The sequence below is a fragment of the Condylostylus longicornis genome, unplaced genomic scaffold (genome assembly GCF_029603195.1).
Source record: "Condylostylus longicornis isolate FDR11 unplaced genomic scaffold, ASM2960319v2 ptg000207l, whole genome shotgun sequence".
Classification (NCBI taxonomy): Eukaryota; Metazoa; Arthropoda; class Insecta; order Diptera; family Dolichopodidae; genus Condylostylus; species Condylostylus longicornis.
The window spans coordinates 81,701-89,152 of NW_026578175.1; positions in this window are offsets into that span (position 1 = coordinate 81,701).

Here is a 7,452-nt window from a genome sequence, read left to right on the forward strand (position 1 = left end):
CCGACCTAAGTACCGGACCACCCCGATCCCACGTCCATCGATCAGGAAACAGAACCCTGTACTTGTGGTCGAAGTTGTACCGCGGCAGACAGGTATCTGATATGGTTATCCTTAGAATCGGATCGCCCTCAATGAAGTCTCTGTGAGTTCTGTGGGCCAACTTTAGCCCTGCCCCGTCCTCGCCAGAGAGAAGTCGGTAAGTCACCAGCCGAGCTTCCTTCAATATATGGAGGTGCAGTGGCGGCAATCCGATCATCACCTCCAATGCAGCGGTGGGAGCCGTCCGCATCGCCCCGGTCACTCCCAGGCAGGCCAGCCTCTGTAGCTTTTCCAGCTTGGCCCGCACACCCGCCTGCTGAGCCTTACGGCACCATACAATCGACGCATAGGTGACGATGGGCCTAGCAAGGGCCGTATATAGCCACAGTGCTATTCTGGGACTAATTCCCCAGGTCCCCCCGATGAAGCTCCTACACGTCCACAAGGCCGCCGTAGCTCTCCCGATAACTCTATCGATATGGGTATTCCAAGAGAGACGATCATCCAGGGTTACCCCCAGATACTTCACCTCCCTCGAGTAATTAATACGTTCACCAAACAGAATTGGGCTCGTTAATCTGTCCCTGCTTCTGCGTCTGGTGAAGGCGACCAAAGTGCTTTTGCTTGGATTTATATTTAACTTAACGCCTTTGCACCACCTTTCCACAACACGTAAATTTTGCTGTAGAAGATCAGAGATAGTGCTCTCAAATTTTCCCCGCACGACGAAGGCCACATCGTCAGCGTATCCCCAGACACGCGCCCCGGAGCCCCTGAGAGCAGCTATTAGATCATCCACTACAATGGACCACAGGAGGGGCGAAAGAACCCCGCCCTGCGGACATCCTTTTGCAGCGGAGATGAAGAGTATATCGTCAGCTATGGTGGACTTAATAATCCTATCCTGTGGCATCCGATTGACCCATCTGCTAGTCGTCGCATCAATCCCTCGTTTGTGCAACGACTCACAGATGACATGATATGGGGTGTTGTCAAAAGCTCCCTCTATATCAAGGAAGCAGCCAACTGCTACCTCCCGCACTTCCAGTGAGTTTTCAAGGACCCCCACCAGACCCTGCAGAGCGAGTACAGTAGACCTTCCCGACTGATAGGCGTATTGAGATTCATGCAAGGGATTGCTTCCCAGTGCACCGTCCCGTATAAATCTATCAATCACTTTTTCCATTGCTTTCAATAGAAAAGAAGTAAGGCTGATTGGACGGAAAGACCTTGGGTGGTTGCTTGGTCGCTTACCCACCTTCGGAATATACGTCACTTTAGCCACCCTCCATGCCTGAGGGATGTAACCCCACGCATAGCTGGCGCGAAAAATTCCCAACAGTGCTCTAGCGATATGTTGGAAACCCCTCTGCAAAAAAGCAGGATATATCCCGTCATCACCTGGAGATTTGAAGGGCCTGAAAGAGAAAACAGCCCATCTAATCCTGCCCATCGTGAAGACTAGACGGGATCGTTGCCAGTCATCCCTCCTGGGCCAGGGTGCCCCGGGTTCGATAACTGCATTTGAGTGATTCCGAAGAATCTCCGAGTCAGGAAAGTGCGTTGACGCCATAAGCTCCAACGTCTGCCTTCCGTTCTCAGTCATGGAGCCATCAGGACGTTCCATTAGGCCCAACCTACTAGCATACTTTTTGGAAAGCACCCTGTGAAGACGCGCACTGCTGGGGAGTTCATCAATGCCCTTGCAGAACGCCCTCCACGAGATTCTCTTCGCTTTCCTAATTTCTTTATTGTATTTTGTGAGTGAGTCCTTATACTCTTCCCACGAACCTGACGCTTTGGCCCTATTGAATAGCTTCCTGGTCTTTAGTCTAAGCCTTGAAAGCTCCTCATTCCACCACGGGCACTTCCTATTGCTCCGCCTCGGCTTAGCACGGCAGCTCCCGTGATAGGCATTAGTAATAGCCGCCGTCAGGGCCTCGCTGGCCAGTTCGATATCCATCACCGTTCTGACAGAAGCAGGAACGGATCTAATCCCATCCATGAGGAGCGTTTCGAATTGACTCCAATCTGTGGATTGGGGCACCCGATATATTTCTTCTGCCAGGCCCCCGGAGACCATGATATCAAACCTAATCTGCCTATGATCGGACATGGATGTCTCATTTGAGACATGCCATCCACCAACCCTACTGCCGATAAATTCAGTGCAAAGGGTGATGTCAAGGACCTCTTCCCTAATTGCATTTATGAATGTCGGCCTATTGCCTTCATTCATAATCATTAATTTATTGCTATATATAAATTCAAGTAGGCACTCACCTCTTTTGTTTATATTGCTGCTTCCCCAGACGGTGTGGTGGGCATTGGCATCACTTCCTATTATAAGTTGGAAGTTCCTCCTTCCACAAAAGTCCACTAGATCCTTCAGTTGCTCGTCCGGGTGGGCACAGTCCCCCGGGAGGTAGGATGAGCACACAATGAACTCTGTCCAGCCCCCGCAGGACTTCACCTTCACCAACGCAGCTACCTGATCCTTAGAACAGTAATCTGGAATGGGAAAATACGTTAGCTTTTTACTGAACAAGATGCAAGCCCTAGGCCTGCCCCCAGTTGTATTATCATACAATAGCTCACCTGTTAGGCCCTTAACCTGATCCTTCACTATGTAAGGCTCTTGGATAAGGGCGATATCGAGGTGATCCTTCATAAATCTATGAGCCAGAACATCAGTAGATGCCCTAGCATGCTGTAGATTTATTTGGATGCACCTCACAGCCATATTATTTCCTCCGGCTCTTGTCTATGGGCTTTGGCCCTTTAGACAAAGGCTTTACATGAGCCTTACCTCCCATTTTCGCCTTTTTACACATCTTGGTGGGCGCCTGCCCTGCCACAGCCTCTTTTGCCGCCCCAGGTGCCACGCTAGCCCCTCCAACAGCAAATACCGAAGCATTTCCGGGCTTCCCAATGGGCTTGAGCCCTTTTGGTTCCCCCGGGACGCTTGTATTTGGCGTGCTGGTCGATGGTCCTTCCGTTTCCCTTGCCGCCATTTTCGGAGCGACTTCAGACTTTCCAATGAGTTTTGGCTCTTTTGTTTGGCCTGAAGTGCTCGTCGTTGTCGTTGTCGCGGTGGGCACTGGTTTTTTATTTTGTCCTGCCCTGCCGCCAGCACCTTGAGAGGATTTTCTTCCTTTAACCCGAACGGTAACACGGAAGAAATTCAGGAAAAGTCGGAACTCCGCTTTCCGTAGATCTTCCAATCCGGAATCATCCACGGAAAAGGTGATGGAGCAGCCCCCGTCCTTTTCCTTATCCATCCTCAGCACCCTCCAGGAACTTATCTTGAGGCTGGGATTTTGCTTCCCTATCCTACTTAGAAATTTGTCCCTGGAGAGACTGACGGTTGTCTCGTCCTTTGGTACGTAGGTGACGCAGACATGCTGTTTGGGCATGCTGTCGCCATCCAGTACCACGACATCGCAACCGTCCCAAGGCTTTATCTTCCTGCAGACACTGGTTATCCACTCCCTGGTGTTTTGATTGTTGCATGTTACGGATATCCATCCGTCCCTTTGCAACGCTGCAGTGAATTGTGGATGAGAGTCCACAACCCTATCCATTTCATCCATGATGGCTACTTTGATTTTCCCCATCTGGACTTCGGATAGCCTTTCCTCTGGATGCAGTCTATGAGTGATGGCCACCTTGACCTGTGCTACTGCATCCCGATAAGAAGTCATTTTCGGGTTTTGTTGAGGAATGTTCCCAGGGACCTTTTCCTCAACATTGCCCTTCATCGACCTCTTCTTTGAGGGCCCTGCATCAGGGGTGTTGCTTTCCGACCTTTCCCTCTTTTGGGGATGGTCGGCCACAGCAACCGATCCGCAGGCCTTCAGCTTTTCCAGCCTTTCCTTCTCGTATCTGCGAGCTTCCTCTGGGGACATGCCATCCCTGATATAAGCCGCGATACGCCGCTTGGATGCACCAGAGAAATATTGTTTTTTTCCCCTGATGTCCAACCTTTTCAGGTCCTCCTCAGTTTTTTGGATAATAGGTCCAAGAGGATCCTGATTATCCGTCTCCATCGGAGGCGACGCCTTTTCCTCCACTGGCGTGAGAAGGAGTTCCTCCTCTGCGTCAGTTGAGAGAAGCTCTGGTTCCGAAGACCCTTGAGCACTAAGTGGTTGTATGTTGTCCTTAGTGTCGTTGTTGTTGTTGTCACTGTTGTTATTTGTCTTGTTGTTGTTGTTGTTGTTTTCCATTTCTGTCCCACGAGTAGCGCGGGAAAGTAAAGTCACCCATGGCAGAGCCCGGCATACCATGGGAAGGCTTATTTAAACTGGAGGGCGCCTGGTATCCAGAGTCCGCATACTAACGACTAAGCTCCCCCTTAGCCACGCAGTCATCGGCATATGCTGTTCCACCTTGACTTGGGACGCCTGTCGTCAGCTGACGTATAGATATAGGGCTGAAACTCACAAAGCAAGAGGCTCGCCGCGAGACATGACCACGACACGAACGTAACTTTGATCGTTTCAATCACCCCTTTATCCTCCGCCATTACCGGGGCCCACCACTAGGAGGTGACAGTACGGTTTGAGTTTCGGTAACAACCAGAACTCAAATATCAAATTTCAAGGAACTCTACAATTTGTTCCGTAGATATGGTGAAAAATGTAAAATCGGCCCGCAGATCAGTTTTCGAGCCCTGATCTTTCAAAAAAAAATTTACATGTTCATTGTTTTAATACAAGCAATTCAAATATTAAATTTCAATGAAATCGGTTGATTATTTCTCTTTATATACACAAAAGTGTATGTTTGGTCCGTAGTAAACGTCTAGTTGTTCCCGAGGCCTGATATATATCAAAAGTTGATCGATCCGTGCCGTGGTGGAAATAAACTTACATATAAAATTTCATCAAAATCGGTTCAGCCGAACTTGAGACACACGCGTGCACACACAGGCCGACAGACGGACAGACCGACAGACCGACAGACCGACAGACCGACAGACCGACAGGTTGCTAAAAATAGTTTATTTACACTTCCCTACTATGGAGAAGCACGTTCCCACCAAAAACTCGATATGCAAAATTTGTTGCCATCACATAACCTACCTATTGTTTACACAATACGGTCGGTAAATATAAAAAATATGACACGATCAGTGGAATTTAAAGAAAAAACCAGCAACGAAGCCGAAAATTCGTAATATTTCGTAAAAAAAATTGAGTATTGGGACTTGTCAGATATAAAGACATTAGTGTATAATATCCTGAGATTTTTTAAAATATTAAACTCTTTTTTACTTGAAAAAAAAAAAAAAAATAATAAAAAATATGACACGATCAGTGGCATTTAAAGAAAAAACCAGCAACGAGGCCAAAAATTCGTAATATTTCGTAAAAAAATTGAGTATTGGGACTTGTTAGATATAAAGACATTAGTAACAAGTCCCAATGCTCAGAGAGAAACTTGAAAGCACGACCTTATTTGATATGGGTTTTTTTTAAATCGAAGTGGCTATTTTTTGAGAAGAAATATTAAAATAAATTCACACTTATTATAAAGCAGTTAAAATTTAGAAAATATATTTGAAAAATCAAAAAAATATATTAATATTTTCATTGATAATTATTTTAAAATTTAAAAAAAAGCGGAAAAACAACAAGCACATCCTTCGCCTTCAACGTTTTATATGTTACTGAAAGCATTTTATTATTTTTAAGAAACCATACTGAAATACGAATTTGAAATTTTTTTTCATTTTTTCTTTCCTTCTACCTTTCTTTCTTTTTCGTGCAATAGAATTTAAATGGGAAGCTTTTTAAAAAATGTGTATAATATCCTGAGATTTTTTAAAATATTAAACTCTTTTTTACATAAAAAAAAAGAAAAAAATAATAAAAAATATGACACGATCAGTGGCATTTAAAGAAAAAACCAGCAACGAGGCCAAAAATTCGTAATATTTCGTAAAAAAATTGAGTATTGGGACTTGTTAGATATAAAGACATTAGTAACAAGTCCCAATGCTCAGAGAGAAACTTGAAAGCACGACCTTATTTGATATGGGTTTTTTTTAAATCGAAGTGGCTATTTTTTGAGAAGAAATATTAAAATAAATTCACACTTATTATAAAGCAGTTAAAATTTAGAAAATATATTTGAAAAATCAAAAAAATATATTAATATTTTCATTGATAATTATTTTAAAATTTAAAAAAAAGCGGAAAAACAACAAGCACATCCTTCGCCTTCAACGTTTTATATGTTACTGAAAGCATTTTATTATTTTTAAGTGAACAGCTTTTTTTTTCTCATAGGGTAAGTTAACTCAAGATATGGGGAGCAACTGTGGTGTCAAGTTGAAAATATAATTAATGAAAGATAATTCTTAAATGTTGATATAAATACATAGTAAAGAAAAAATTTGAAGAGGGAATTAGAAAATAATATCTAAAACACAATTAAATATTATTTGTTAAATACAAATTTTATATAAACTTCAAAATTTTACCTCTATTTTTATTTGAAAAAATATTAAAAACTTACTATCATTTATATCAATTACCTAAGAAAAAAAAATATTTAAAATGTTTGGAAAAAACAATCATATATTTTTATGACCGGATTTGAATATTTTTTTATTTTTGAAAGAAATGGTATTTTGCCAAATGACTCAAAAATTCCGACTGTAAAATAACAATTTTAAAATAATTATTAAGTTTTAAAATAATTATTTAAAAAAAAAATTATTGGAAGTAGGTACATACATATTTATTTTTAATAACTTAAAAACTAACTGAAATTATTTGAAACAATTTTATAAGTAACGTATAAATAACCGAAATGAGATAATTCAAATTGTTGAAATGCGTCAACCCATATTACTTTTAATAACATTTTTCTTAGCCGACACTACTCAACTTACCTTATTGGGAAATACAAAATGTGCATAAAAAATCATACATCCTTCCTCATTAACATTTGAAACCATACTGAAATACGAATTTGAAATTTTTTTTCATTTTTTCTTTCCTTCTACCTTTCTTTCTTTTTCGTGCAATAAAATTTAAATGGGAAGCTTTTTAAAAAATGTGTATAATATCCTGAGATTTTTTAAAATATTAAACTCTTTTTTACATAAAAAAAAGAAAAAAATAATAAAAAATATGACACGATCAGTGGCATTTAAAGAAAAAACCAGCAACGAGGCCAAAAATTCGTAATATTTCGTAAAAAAATTGAGTAAAGATATAAAGACATTAGTAACAAGTCCCAATGCTCAGAGAGAAACTTGAAAGCACGACCTTATTTGATATGGGTTTTTTTTAATCGAAGTGGCTATTTTTTGAGAAGAAATATTAAAATAAATTCACACTTATTATAAAGCAGTTAAAATTTAGAAAATATATTTGAAAAATCAAAAAAATATATTAATAT